Source organism: Mixophyes fleayi, chromosome 8, assembly GCF_038048845.1.
Source record: "Mixophyes fleayi isolate aMixFle1 chromosome 8, aMixFle1.hap1, whole genome shotgun sequence".
Taxonomy (NCBI): Eukaryota; Metazoa; Chordata; class Amphibia; order Anura; family Limnodynastidae; genus Mixophyes; species Mixophyes fleayi.
The window spans coordinates 49,241,009-49,257,788 of NC_134409.1; positions in this window are offsets into that span (position 1 = coordinate 49,241,009).

The window sequence follows — 16,780 nt, forward strand, 5'->3', positions numbered from 1 at the left end:
CCTCAAATGTGGAGCAGTGAGACCAAAGCTAAAGTTTTATCTGAGTGGCCAACTCTTCAGCTCCTCCGGGACTGAATGAAACTGGGTCAAGCGGTTTAACAAATCAAGTTTCTGAGCCTGGGCTCTTGTGGGTGGCTAAGATTTATAGATCGGGTGGTGGGAATACCAAAGCATTGTGTAGCATTCACTGGCTATTCCCGGCTGCTGTCCCTCTCCAATGTGTCACGCTTATATATAAAGGATCAAAGTGCACTAGGATTGTCACTGTATGTGTGGCTTGGGATAAGAGTAACCCAGTATTCTCTTAGATAATCATTATAATTAGTATTTCCTAATGCACAGTACAGTTAATTTGGGATATGTCCATTCATAGTTCAAGGTATAGAGTGTTTAATGAATCATAGATATAAATTGGTAATAGTGGCATTGTCACATTTATTACAGTGCAAATGTTCAGATATAATGTTGTGATAATATAGAAATGACATTATCATCTAATGAATATTGTCTTTACACAACCAAGTTCATTAGGAGATATTGTGGCTGATGTGATTTGCTGCAAAATCAATGTTTCCATTATTTTATTAATGGATTGAAAGAAACAGTTTCAAGTTCAAGTAGAGACAATTCAAAAAAGGTAGAAAATTTAAAGTTTCCATGTTTCCTGCTGTACTTAATATAGTATAGGAATGAATGGAATGTTCTTTTTGTTACAATCTTTCACAAGTAGTAATTCAATGCTATGTTGGCTTACATAGTTCACAATTGTTACAATCCTTTGTATTAAGCAATTTCTAATAAACAGAATGCACTTAAAATAGTCTCCAGTGTATGCTGTAAAGCACCGTAACGGTACAAGTCCAGTATGTCTATTGTATCATTTTAAAGCCTTTGGGGCATTTTTATTATTAACCAAATTAGCGACTCAATCCATTTTAATCCTTATCGTAAAGATAAGGATTGAAATATTGTGACTATTTATTGAAAATCTTCACTAGGAACAGCAGTCACAAAAAAAACTGCTGTTTCTGTGTCCTGGCTCCTATGTCCTCTTTGCAATAGTGACCGGAGGGCAGAGCAGGTAAGTTGCGGAGAGGTATCCGAAGATCCCTCTACCGCAATGTTCTTCCCATACTCCCCATAGCCATCTGGCACAAGTTACGAAAGTCTTTGTTCAGAATATGTTAAAAATTGTGCAAAATAGCAGTTCAAATAGACATTTAGAAAATATTTACTTAATATTTACTTAAAGATGTAGCTGCCTCCCAAAAATTACCGTTTTCAGGGGATTTTGATGTAAATACAGATTGTTAAATAGGCCCCTCTGTCTGTTTCACTGATATGTCAAATCAAGTGTTATGAATTTACATTAATTTCCAATCGTTGGGTCCTGCCAGAGGAGGGTATATGATATACCTGTCAGAGGGATTATTTCCAGGTTGGCCGGTCCTCTGTTCACCGTCTTCCAGAAGTGCAGTAGCTTGCAGCCGGGTGATGAAAACAGAGCGCCCAAATGAGATGGCTCTGGCCGCAGCTGAAGTTTTTTCACGTCTCTATTGCCGATTAGTGTTTCTTCGGGCAGCTTGATGTTAGAAGCTGTTTGTAGTTAACCCCAATTAAGTTAGGCTATATGCTGTGTTTTATGGTTTTATGTCACGTTGAAATATCAGTCATTCATTACCCACTAACGCATTTCATCCCGAAATGAGGGATTGTTTCAAAGAAGTCACTTCCTTCTTCGGGCAGTATAAAGTGTGCCTAATGACAATATTATTTAGATGGTAATATTATTTCTATATAGCCACAACATTATATGTAAATATTTGCACTGTAATAAATGTGATATTTCCCCTATTACCAAAAATATACATATGTTCATTAAACACTCTATACAAAGGTGTCCAAACTCAGTCCTCAAGGGTTATGAACAGGTCATGTTTCCTGGATTTCTGTTTTTAATAACAGGTGTGATAATTACTGACCCACTCAAATAAATTAACTCACCTGTGCATGAGTAAAGAAATCATGAAAACATGAACTGTTGGTAGCTCTTAAGGACTGAGTATGGACATTTCTGCTCTATACCTTGTATGGACTTGTCACATATGCTGTCTGACGGTTACCTACTTGTGTATCTTCTTTTCTAAAATGACAACGTAGTTTATCTAGACATCTGTGATGAGGATGATGATGAGGGTGATAACATTGTCACCATTGAGGAAGATGACCGCTGTTAGTCAAATGCCCATTAGTAAATTGTTAAAATCCCTATCTATTCTCCAGTTCAACAACCAAAATGTTGACTTTTGTGGGTCCTAAACAAATCAAGCACTTCAGCCACAAAAATGGCAGTCACAGTCGCTGAAGTGCTTGGTTTTGTTAAACTATGTACATGTCCTTTTTAACATATGAGTAGGTGGGTGGGCCCAAGGACTATGGGTGGGTGGGTATGGCCTTGGTCTGTCATCATCAGATGTATAATGAGCACTGATTACTGTTTCTTCACTTTCCATGAGCCATGGTATCTAATGTTCAAAATATTCATCTGGGTGTGGCCAACCTTTGTCTATCTACTTGTTTAACATGACTATCCCATCAGCCAGTGCTCTGCCATTATGTTTCATAGGGATTGTAGTATGCTTTGCAGACAAAATTTGGGTCTCAACATCCTCTTCCTCCTTCCTTTCAGCATAGAAGTGCTAGCACACAATACCAGGTCATCCACAGGCAAGTTGCTCTTTACACCACTGTTTTCACTAAAAAACATACCAGTCTCAATCTGTTTGAAAAACTCAGGAATGCCATTTTCGGCATTCAGAGACCGCATGTAGATAATTTATGCTGTGCCACTAGGGATCGTATCTTCTAATAAACTAGCATGTCTTTGTGCTGCTGCACTGTCAGTAATTTTAGCCAACCAGCTAGCTGCAGCCTTTGGCCAAATGTGGTGAAAATATGGACAGTTGTGAAGAGATAATTAGAAATAGACTGTAAATGATTGTAAATGGATGATAATGCCATAACTAGTAATCTAGGAAAAAAAACAACTCAAAATCACATTTACCTATTTTTCAAAATTATTCATTAAATCCACATTCCGAAACCAATGCACATGAGGATTTTGCACAAAGCCAGAACCAAAACAAGAAGATGGTTATAGAACAAAAAACAAATCATATATAAATAAATATGAGAGGAAGAGAGAGAGAGAGACAGAGATTGCATAATATTAAATGTAAAATTCTGTACAATATTGTACTAAATAAAATTTGAAAATGTTAACTCATGGTGATAGGCAGAGTTAGGAAGTTTGATAGCGCAAGCAAAATGTGCACACTAGGGCTTCCACTGGGGAACGTCAAAAACCACAAGAAAGTTTATTTTGGAGAAGCAGAAATTGTTGTGTAATATGTTTATCAGCATATTTCAAAAGTTTATGTTTCATAAATCTACTGTAATAAGTAATTTAGAAAGGGAATCTAATCATTGTGTACTTTACATTGTAAATAAAGTAAATTGCACCATATTTCTTTTAGATATATGAAACACTTAAGAAATATTTTCAGCTCCCTTTTTCTTGGGACATCAATTTTGGGAGTATTCAGCTTAGAGCAGTGGTCAGGGAACAGGGGTGAATTACTCCAAATGGGGGTAAAAATGAAATTCCTGGGGGTAATGCTGCCGATTCACACGCTGTCAGTTGAATTGTAGACCCCTTTAAATGTGAAATTGCTGTTGTACCAGAAGAGCCTCAAGGGTTGGCAGAGGCACTTCTTGAGCTTCGATGCAATAATGAAGCATGTATTGCATTTGAAAACAAAGCAGATCTGTTATATTTTTGGATGTCAACAACTGCAAAGTCATTCAAAATTGCACATGATGAGGTAGTCAAAAAGTTGCTGCCTTTTGCAACAACCTACCTTTGCAAACAAGGATTTTCCACTCTAACGGACATAAAAACAAAGCAGAGAAATCGATTGGACGCTGAAGACTGTATCCAAATTGCTCTGACATCAAAATGCCCCAATATTGATGATCTCGTATCAAAAATGAAGCAACATCATTTCTCCAAAACCTGAAGTTTTGAAGTTGAAACTTTCAAAGAAATTTTGAATAGATTCAATAAAATTTTGAATTCCAATAATTAATAATATATGATTTCCTTCCTTTCAAATCAAGGGGGTAACGTTGTTGTATCTAAATATATTTGGGGGTAAAAGGTAAAAAAGTTCCCTGACCCCTGGCTTAGAGAGACAGATGAATGGGGCACTGGAGTGTGTATTCTGCACTAACCTCACAAAGTGTTAGAAAAAGCACAGTTAAATAACACAGTTGAACAAACATTAAACAACATCTGAAGATATCCAGAAATAATCTTCATCTACTACATACGACCTGACTATTTTTTCTCTAACTGGACTAGACATTGAAACTAGGTATTATTATATGTTTTACTCTCTGCATTTCTTAAGTTTATTTGCTTCAGTTTCTTGCCCTTTATTCCCAATGTTTAACAAATTGCTTTTCTTACTATACTTTCTTGGCATTATCTTTAGAACTATATCATCCTTCACCGCCCTGCAACACACCTTTGTTCACATTGCCCCCTCACTAATCCACTCCACTAGACTTAACACTCAAACATATAACCTGTCTCCTATCTCTTTTAAAGTCCTTTAAATATGTCCTATTGAAAGCACGCTCTGTTTGTTACAAACTTAACTCCATACATGACCATACCTCCCAACATTTAGAATTCCGAAAGAAGTACAAATTAAGCCCCACCCCTGAACCGTCCAAACTCTACCCACAAACAGGCATATTTGAGCAGAACTCCACCCACTCTCATGTTAAGCTTAAGGCCCACAATTCGAGTTTTTTTTTTTTTGTTTTTTTTTATTGAAAGCCTGGGAACGTGCAATCAAAAACCCAAAGTGCCCAAAAAAGGTGTAAAACCATAAAAAAGTGCACAAGGGGTACGGTACTGGCCCCTTCTTTAAAAAGAAAGGGCCCTGGTCCCCGACCCCCGGAACCAAAAAGGTCCCTTAGGGGGCAAGGGTCTTCAGACCCCCTTCGCTGCGAGGCTAGGGGGGGTCCCTTTAGCCCCTGGGATCCACCGAAGCTTCACCCAGGGCTTAACAACTAGTCCACCCCCTAAGGGGAGGACCAACGTGGGTGTTCAGGGAGGCTGGAGCCTAAGGGCCACACAACCTCCCCTAGATCGTCTCGGGGACAGGAGCCCAAAAGGGCCTACCCGTACCCAATAAAATCCGGAAACGTGAACACAAAAGAAAAAGTGACAAACGTGAAGAAAAATAAATAGTGCCGAGTGGATACGGCCCCAGCCTAATGGCTGGGCTTGGTATAAAAATTTTCTCGCCCAGCCATAAGGCCGGGGCAAAGAATAGAGCGAGTGCTTAGTAGAAAGTGGTCAAGAGTGCATGGGTGCCAACATAATCACGTGTTTAAGGTGCTATGACCAGTGATTTATGGCACCCCCGGGGTCGCCACTCCCAGAGGCACATTTGTCCCAGGCTTTCAAAGCAGCAATCCCAGCCCCTGGCCAGAGGACCAAGTGCAGCTCTGCCACAACTGCACTTGATCTTAGCCAAAAGGCCCACAATTCGAGTTGTCCCACCTAAATAGGGACAGTTCTGAGGTATGCACGACCTTCCTCTCAAAGAACCTCAGATGACTGACAATAACAGAAACATGGGTTACACAATGAGCGACTGCATCACCTGCAGCCCTTTCACATGGTGGCCTCCAGTCCATTCCACCCACACCTCCAGAAGCAGGCAAGGACGTGGTGTTAGGCTACTTCTTTCCCACCATTACACATTCAGAGTCTAATTCATCAAGGAATGCAAATCAAACGTAATCTGCATTTTGTTTTCAAAACGCACGTAATCAGGCATACGCATAATCGAGCATACATACGCAATACATTCCTTGATGAATGCGGTAGAAACTCACCCGACGTAAAATCAAACGCACATTTCATTGCGTTTTAATTTCCTTGTCTATCTGATTTACGAGCAAAGGCACCATATTGCACTATATACTAGCTTATTACTCCTGATTTACAGAGGAATGCACATGTGTGCAATTTATTAATTACCCTCATTTAACTTCTTACTTCTAAACACTCATGTTTCATGACATTTACATCATAATAACCCTTTCATTGCATTACCTCAACACCCTGCACTATTCCACGATAACAAAATCCCCTTTATAACATACTGTACTAACAAATATGTATTGTAGGAATTACCAAGTTAGTGACTCCTTACTCTGGTCTTTTTAACAAGTTGATGTTTTAATTTGTCACAACACTGTAACATAATTATCAAATGATCCACTGCTTCCTGACACTAACTAAACCCACCAGCCTTAGCTATCGTCTGCCTGGTATTCAGCGTCGGAAGCCCCGCCCACTAGATCCTACAATCCTTTTATTCACAACAACCACACCTCGTGCACCTGTGAGTAAACTCCTTCCTTAAGGTAACAGCAAGATCCTTAACCCTGTCTGTACCTTTCCCTGGGGGACAAGTCCTGTTCTGATTATCAAACCGTGGCAAATTACCCCCTTATAGAACAGTAGATATTACACATTTGCTTAGAAAAAAAAATAACACACACAAAATTTTTTTAAACAGCAAACTTTTTTTAAACCAAATAAACAATATACATTAATAATCAAAATAACATTAATAACAAAATATACATCAAAAACTACTGAAAAATAATATTTTTTTGTTAATCATGTCTCAATATTTTTACTATGACAGTAGGAAAAGCGAGCTGTGATCTCGTGACAGCATAATGGGAAAAAAAATAACATTATAATCATGTATGTTTTTGTCCACAACATCAAAGTTTTTGCATCATAGCAGTAGATTTTAGAACACACAATAATGTGTTCACATGTGAAATGTTCTCGTGTGTATATATTGGGTCATGTATAGAAAATATTACACCATATTACACCAAATCATTTGACAATATGCATTAAGTACAAACTTCATGTCATTGGCTTGATGGCAATTTTACACATATGACACTGTATAACTTTGTTATTCTCCAAGGGATCATCACAGAAAATGCATAGTGTGGTACCCCAAAGTCCTGTTAAACAGCACAGAGGAGTGCATAAACGCTTTTAAAATGCAGGGCTACAAGGGGTTAATTGTGCTCCTGAAAACTTGTGCCCAGGAGTGATTGACAGAAGGAGGATGAAGGCCCTGATTGGCTGGGGGAGTAACAGGAAAAGGTTGTGCAGGAAGGGAGAGAGAGAGAGAGAGAGAGCAGCATGGTAGAAGGAACAACGGGGAGGATTTGCAGCCGAGCAGAGAGAAGATAAGCTGCTGCCAGAACTGTGACATTGCCAGCAAAGCGGACGGAGAACAGCTGGGGACACGCAGTGGGGCGCCAAAGACAGTATTCACTAACTACAGAACTCTTTTCAAGGTAAAACCTAGCCTGTAGTGTACTGCACACACCCCAGTGTCAGAAGGAAGAGTGATGAGAGAATCTATCCAAAACTGACATTGCATTCTTGTACAAGGAAGGATTGTGAGAGCTTTCCCCCCAGTTCATACCTATACACAGGCTGCAGGGGACAATTAAGACGGTCGTTTCAGCTATATCCTGTGTGTGTGTGTGTGTGTGTGCTGATATCTGGACATTATACCCTGCTGCAGAGTACATGTGCTAATAGATATTCATTGACTGTTGAGAGAACAGCGCCATCTTGTGGCTGAAATGAGCAACAGCTCTGCTTTCTACTATAATACTTAACCCTTGATGGAAACCTCTGCAGGACATTGGAACACTACCCAAATTCCTGTGCACAGGTCAGCCCAGGACTGAGTGGAAAATATGGTAACGTTACCGGGATAATATTGGTGCACCAAATGTTTTAGATGATGTTAATGTTATTTGATTTACCTAAGAATTGATTTATTAATATTGAAGGTGTGACATTCAGTTTTAGTGGTACCACTGCAATTCAAGTTAACTCAGCAGTAGATGCTAAAAGTGGGGCGCCTGACCCATAGGGAATAGCACGGTACCCCAAACACCTGAATAAGAAGTAGCCCTCTAGTGGGCGCGGTAGCGACCGTAAGAGTCTTGATGGGTTATTATTGATGGTTATTGCATCATCACCAGTCAGATATTGTTAACGTGAAAGTAGTACCTGTGATTACCAGTGTGCCTTATTAGACAATGTGTATTGAAGATGTTATCGTTATTCTGCCTTATACTCACCAGGTGTATGTTATATGTTAAATGCTATTGTGCTCTATGCTGATGAGACGCATTATTTTGTCATTACTATTGAGCTGAAGGGGTCAGTGGCGCGGTGTCTTACCAAAACTATCCTTACCGCATTCTCAATAAAATCAAGTTGTTTGACCAATCCTTGTCCCTTTCATTGAAGTATTTATCTCCTGACCACCGGATATCCAAAAGAGAAAAGAACCCAACTCATATCTGGGAGACAAGGTAAGGGAAGGATTTCCCATCAGTACTCGACCACAACACATAGTAATCTTGAATACATGGTCAGATTATCCAATAGGCTGACAGATCCCTTCCCCCGCTATCCCTCTCCTCCGCTCCCAATCTTCTCCACACTTACCTTGGGTCTCTTCTCAGCTTCCCTTCTTGCTGACTCCTCTTCATTGACAGCGGTGCTCATCATCGGCGACACTGCAGGAGTTGGGAGCTTTTCTTCTTAGTTGCAATCTCTGTGTGTGGGGGGGGGGGGGGTGCTGCTCTGTGGCAGCCTGGCATAAATTTCAGGTGGATGTGATAGGAGCAAAGACGACCGTGGCGTCCCCTTGGCCTTGCGTCCTGGGTGGTCCCACCGGCCGCACCACCCTCGTTACGGACCTGCACACACACACACGTAGAGGGAAGAGGCTGACACACACACACACAGAGGGAGGGGGGCAGAGGCTGACACACACACACACACAGAGGGAGGGGGGCAGAGGCTGACACACACAGAAGGAGGGGGCAGAGGCTGACACACACACACACACACACACACACACACAGAGGGAGGGGGCAGAGGCTGACACAAACGAAGAGGGAGGGGGCAGAGGCTGACAAAAACACAGGGAAGGGGGCTGAAGCAGAAGTACATTTGGGTGAAGCTTTGCCCACTTTTAAGCAACTTCGCCCCTCTGAAGTCCATGAATCGGGAGCCATGGACTGTCACACAGAGATGGGGTGAGCCTGAGATTAGAGAGACTGTTCCAGGGGAGGGTAGGAGAGAGAGGGGCTCACAGACCATACGCGGAACCTGAGTCTCCGATGTCAGCCTTTATAGAGCATGGGCTCCCCGGTAATCGGCAGTCTGCTGTCACAGAGGCAAGCAGCAGGCGACTGCTGCGCCCCGGGCGACGGCACCGCCCGCACCTGCCTAGTTACAGCTCTGGTCAAGACTGTCGCTTACATCTGCCTTGGAGCAGATGCAAATCTTGAGCCTGATTCATTAAGGAAAGTAAGGCAAACAAGAAGTAAATTTGTTCCTGGACAAGCCATGTTACAATGCAAAGGATGCAAATTTGTTTATTGCTCATAAGTTAAATACTGGCTGTTTTTTCATGCAGCACACAAATACTTGATAGCTTTATTTGTACACTGATATTTAAAGTTGATCGAAAACATACCCTACCCCAACTATAAATCTGTCATCACATTTTAAATTTATATCCCCCTCCAATGCAACATGGTTTATCCAAGGTGCAAAGTTACTCCTTTTTTTGCTTTACTTTCCTTAATAAATCAGGCCCCTTATGCCCGAAAAGGAGCATGCTTGTTTGTATGTCCGAATATGCATTGTCTGCATCTGCTTGGGGCTGTCTTCACTGTTTTCTGTCTACATTCAACCTCCCCTTCTAAGTTGTAGATGGTAGTGTAATTTGCATTCGAAGATTAATTACTTGCAATGTGAACAACTGTAATTTGGCAAGTGCGTAGTAGCGCCCCCTGTAGAAAAAGGTGTAGTCTTTAAATTGGTACGTGGGAGATAGTTACTCAGTCTATAAACAAGTATGCATATCCCCAAACCACGTGGGGTAAACAGTCTCTATCCAAAGCTTGTAAAAATCATAAACCATGCATGGAAAAAAAATAAAATTCCAAAAAAGTACAGTCTGTGCAGCTCAAAGATAAATGCAGCTGTCATAAGTGGCTGGCTTTGGAGGAGCTAGTTGAGGAAGAAACACTTACCCCGCTCCTGGGGATCTCGCTGTGCATTGAGGCTTCTCCCATCGCTCCCCCTATGTCAGCCACCCTGTATCCAGATGTAGAAGTTCTGTCGGAGATGTAGCGTATGCGGCGATTCTGTTTCCACTGCAGTACTTATCTAGCCGGCTTTGTGGCTTATTAGAAAATTGTTTAGGAGTATCAGTCAGTGTGGTAAAGAGCGCCTCAATGAAATAGTAAGTGAATAGATAAATAAATAGATAGTTACCAACCCATTTCGCCCAGAGACCAGGCATCCTCAGGGACGCCTGGTCTCCGGGATAATTATCCCTGAGGAAGCCTGGTCTCTGGGCGAAACGTGTTGGATACAAATATAATATATACATATATATATATATAGTATATTATATATGCATAATTATATATGTATATGTATGTGTGTGTATGTATATATATATATATATATATATATATATATATATATATATATATATATACATACACACACATAATATACACATATATAATTATGCATATAATATATATATATATATATATTATATGCATAATTATATATGTATATATTATGTGTGTGTGTGTATATATATATATATATATATATATATATATATACATACACACATAATATACACATATATAATTATGCATATAATATATATATATATATATATATATATATATATATTATATGCATAATTATATATGTATATATTATGTGTGTGTGTGTATATATATATATATATATATATATATATATAAGTCTGAACAAGCTCCTTTTGATTTCAGGATCATATCTGTGCCGATAGAACCTGAATTTATCCATCATCTCCATTTCTCTTACCTACTGACGGTCTTTCTGCCATTTCATTTTAGATATCCTCTTGCCAATTCAAACTCAAACTTTTGAAAACCAGAACTAATAAAATTCTCACCAGCCAAGAGAAGTTATCTACCCGACAATTTTATTTCTGTTGCCATGACATTAAATCCTACCCCAAAAGTTTGGTGCCTAGATGTGATTTTTGAACTTTCCTTTGTTCCACACATTTAATCTATATCTAAATCCTGTTACATACATCTAAAAAACATTTCCAGAATACACACATATCTCACTCAAGACACTGCAAAAACTTTAATTCATGCACTCATCCTCTCCCGCATTTACTATTGCAATACTATCTTTAGTAGCCTTCCCCAAATCAGACTCTCACCCCTACAATCTATTTTGCATGCAGTGACTAGATTGATTTTCCTTGCAAAGTATTCTTCCACTGCTGATCCTGTCAGTCTTTACAATGGTTACTTGCTTTTATTTTTACCAAGTTTAATATAAAATACTTCTACTAATATACAAGGCCATCAACAAAACTGCACCAACATACATCTCTTCACTTGTCTCAAAATGTCTCCCATCTCGACACCTCCGTCCTGCATGAGATCTGCATCTCTCATCCACACATTACCTGCTCCCATTCCCGGTTACAGGACTTTTTTTGGTCTGCACCCACTTTGTGGCATGCTCTCCTTTACACAATAAGACTTTAATCTTGTGTTCAAACCATCAAATGTTGTTCGAAAACCCACCTCTTCAAGCAAGCTTTAAAATTCCTCAATCACCCTGTAAACCTCCCTAGGGTATCCTATTAAAACCCCTTACAAAGTAACCACAACAACCCTCTGGCCCCCTGACCAACATTGCTCTGTCACTGGATCATATAGCCCAATAAGCACTTTTTACCTTTGCAATCAGGCTGGACCAATATGCAATATGTAGCATTTAACCTAATGTGCCTCAGGGACCTCTTACCCCTCTGTCTGTCTGTATTACCCAGTATTATTTTATCACTGTTTGTTCCCAATTGTAAAGAGTTATGCTGGCGCTATATAAATAAACGTTGAGGATGATGAACTCACCCCCACTGATGCTCCAACTCTGCTTCTAACGGACTGCATAACTCAGAAGTATTCATATAGAAACAGCACTATGGTAGTTTCTAACAATGGCAAGGATTGGACAGGTGGATAGAGCCTTGGCTCTTTGTAGTCAGAGCTAGAAACTAATGCATTACTGTTCTCACTGCCCCTTCTGTCAGTGGGGAATAGCATCTGTTGGAGCACTGTCAAATATGTTTGTTTTCTTTCAAACTGTTGTGGTTTTGGCATGGGATATTTGGTTAACCATTAAAATAAATCCAATGGCTACTAAGAAAAAAATGTGGCTATGCCTATTCACCAAAGATAAAGATAGCAAAAGCTTTTGATAACATATCCTGGGAATATGCTGTTTTACAGACTCTATTAAGACTTACTGTAAGTACCCTATTGCACATCTGCCAGGCTCTCCCACGCATAGATGAGACAAGACTGCCCGTTGTCACCAGTTTTATTTGCCTTTGCAGTATAAATGTAATGGGCTTTGTGATTAATAACCAGTAATACAATTTATTCACTTTACAAATGACTTGTTCCTTCCTTTAAAACCAGCACACAACTGGCTTTAAAAATCTTGCTTTTTACTAGCATTTGAAAAGCATGTAAATGGGTATGGGATGGCGCCTATTCGTTCCAGTGACCTCATAATCACTTCCGCTTGGCACCTGTTGCACTGAATGTGAAACTCAATCCTTTTGACATGCAAGTATTTTTACTCTATAGTAAAAAAAAAGCTACAATACTGAGGCAAGTCCTAGGCATTACTCTTGTCAAAAGCCCACGTGTTTTTTTTCTTCTAAGAGACAAATCAGTGGATCTCGTATATACGAACCATAGGCCCATTTAGTTTTTGGAAACCCATATAGATGTGGTAGCAAGGTAAAAGTCATCTTCTTTATCTCTAGCAGTAGTTATTGTCTCAATTATGATCAATCAGAAGTTGAACGTTAACAGACTGTGTAACTATTTAATAAGATATGAGATTCATACATTTCCTCTAACCCATTTTCTGATCTGGACAGTTGTATTTGTATTTCATAGCCAGGGTTGAGCGATTTGAATTATGAATAATGGGACGATGTTCCTCAGCATCTTCCTCCTTAACCCACTTGTCATTTTGTTACTTTTAATGACCCCTGGCATAGTTATAATGCTTTGTTACACTGAAAACCCTTCAATAAAAAGCTACTGAAATGAATAATATTGAAGATTGAATTTAAAAGAAACACTAAACATCAACAATAAAATGAAGGTACAGTCCATTGTTCAGTGTCAACCTGATATTCCACTATACCTGTTAAAAAGCATTATAAAACCACTCCATTAGCTTAGTGTAAGCCCCTCCCACATCTTTAGGACAGCATCCTAATGTTATTCATACACATATAAAAGCTGACACTGCATTCATTTGAGCTGCTGTGATATCACTGATCATATGTGTCAATTCTTCAGTTTCTGCACAGGAAGCATAAAAAGTAGAAAGTCACTTTCTGCCAAGTAAGGACGGAAATTATTTTATTACCAAGACAAACTGTGGCAGTGAAATACAGTATGATGTACATAATTAGTTAGGTATAAATACTTCAGTGTTTGTGTAATTTGGCTGGGCAATACACACCCCAGGTTTTTTTTTTTATTACTGGACCATTTTTAGTGCTTTTCTTTCTTTTTCTTTACAACTAGCTAAATCATGGTAAATCCCCCCCCCCCCTTCCCTTCCCCCAAAATGTTATATGTATGAACTTCTTATATACATTGGTGTGTCCGACACTGCAGTCATCCTGCATTAGTGTGACAGAAGCCTCACATTACCTCTCTATACTATTGGGGACCCGGCTACACACTATCTAACACTGTGGTGGCTTCTTACCTACCCTGCAGGGGTCATAAAATCAATATATATAATTATTCACAGCTTCCAAAAACATGAAAAAAAACAATTAAAATAACAAAATCAATTATAATCATGTAAGATCATAAGAAAGAAGAGGTGAAAGTCTCCATTTACACCTCTAGGTGTTAAAATCTGTAGGGTAGGTATCCAGAACGCTTCATGACACTTTGTAATCAGATAAAAATCCACCTACTCTACTTTACTGGGTTTTGCTTAAAAAAGGAAAAAAAAGGAGCACAGTAAAGAGTGATTTGCAGCATGTAAACCTATTACAATAGGAACATAAATGTAGTGAGATCCAAGTTATACATACATTATTGGTTTCTGCTACCATGATTATTTCAGTACAGTATTTTTTATGGAACTCTACTGCTAACAATTTAAAAAAAATATCTGTTGTCACAAACAACCTGCTATGTGTGCCGTTATTAGACACAAACCTAACTGCTGCTAGGTAATTACCAATGCAGCCACGGACATAAAAGACTAAACAGACTTGTGGTCAGACCAGTGGGAGTAGAGTAAAGGACTGGATTGCTGATTAACAGTTAGAAAGCGACTGATAAGCATTTTATAGTAAATAACATTTGGGTGGAGTTTGAGGCATGCACAGTGTGATGAAATATTTCCTGAACTTGTAACAGCAGCTGTTTGTGGTCATAATTTATTTACCAAAATCTCAGAAACATGCAGATAATTCTGTAGGCACCAAGACCTTATTACATTTTTTTTCTGGTCTATTACAACCTTAAAAGAAACGTCGCCAAGTAACAGTTCATGAAACATAATATTTTTGACAACAGTGGTATTATTTTTTCATTGTTGCATTGCAATTACAACAATATTTACCTTCCTATCACTGCCAGTTGCTTTTCTTCAGATTATAAAGCAGCATTAAATTGTAACTTCATCACTTAATAGAAAGAAGACACTTGATGGGGCCAGTTTTGAAGTGCTAATACCTCCATTACAAACTAACCTGTTGTGTTATATACTATTAAATATTATGAATGAGATTATAATTCAGAGCACACTATTTTTAGCCAGTTCCCAGTCATACATTTAAAATTACATTTCCCAAATAAAGCTGTAGAGTTCATTTATCCATTTTATTTGATTTGTAATATATAATACATAAGCTATATAAAAAAAAAAAACAAACATGTATAAAATTTGTTTTTCACTCATATTTTGTTGTTACTTATTTTGCTATTTATAAAGTGCTAAATCAGGCCTGTCCAACCTGCGGCCCTCCAGATGTTGTGAAGCTGGGGCTTGAAGTTTCACAACACCTGGAGGGCCGCAGGTTGGACAGGCCTGTGCTAAATCTTCTGCATTGTCAGTTGGGGAAAGACACTGCAGTCGCTTTCATGCTATTCACATGCTGCAATACTGCAGCCGATATTGGCACTGGCCAGATACTGCAGTGTGTGTGGCCTGAACATGGTTGCATTGCCCTCTGATGATTACACAGACGGGATCATCAACAGACATATTGGCAACAACATTAACAAGCCCCAGTAATGCTCTCAATGATGCGGTTGCCAGATCTTGATCTATTTTGCTGCCACTGTGTAACCCAAAGGGACTCTATTCCTATCACTATAAGGATCAGTCCAAAGCTTAACTTTCTGAGAGCTCATTTATGCATTTGCTGAAGAGCAGGCAGTAGTACTTATCACAGAGCCCATCGATACTACTGTCTGCTGCTCTTTCACACATTTACAGTTATTACTATTATATGAAAGTTTGAATGGTCAACATTAGGCAACAGATTGACCCAATCTCTTCTTCCTTAAAGACTACTGAAAACATGCAAAACTACATAGAAGAAAATGTACTAAATATTCAGAGGGTAAAAATGAAAACATATGGAAGCGATGGAGATATTGACAAAACATATGTTGTCACCATCAAAACAAACATCATTGCATTAGGACGTCACAAGGCATGGTAACTATGACACTTACCACAGCTGTGTAAGTGCAGATGTATTTAACAAAAGCTCATACATATTGCATTACCATAAAATAAACAGCAACAGCATATTAAACACATAGGGGTCTATTTATCAAGATAAACATGGAGGACAGAGCTGCAGATTCCACTCTTTCCTTCCATTTTCCATGGCCTTGTTTGGGGGTGAAGCTGGAGGATTAAACGGGCCGAGTGAGGGCACCTAGCATGGTAATGTGATTAGTCGTAACCATGTTGCGCCACTTCCTCCACCCTCCCTGCACCAATATCCTGTCACCTTTGACGTGGCAGAGGTCAGCTCTCCTGTGTTTGAGCAGAGATGTGCTATATGCAATGCTAAAATATTATGCATGGCGTGGTTCTGCACCAAAAACAGAGCAATGGGGCTCTATGTACTTCTATTTCTATGTACATAGAACACAAAGTTTAGATACATCTAAGAGGGATGACCACAAGTTCCTATAAGTACATTCTATGTAGAATGTTGGTAATTCATAAATTTTGAGATAGCTAAGATATAATGCTGTTAATGGGTTGTGGTGTAGTGTATAATTATTGGATCCTTTAATTCCCAGTAAAGAATATATTAATGGTTTAAGGTAACTGACAAGATGGCAGGTGATGTTTATGGACTATGTTAAGAATGGTCACATATGAGAGAGAGATTTATTTTCTCTTGTCCGTATTATTGATTTTAAATAGGCTTACTGAATGTATGACATTTCTTCT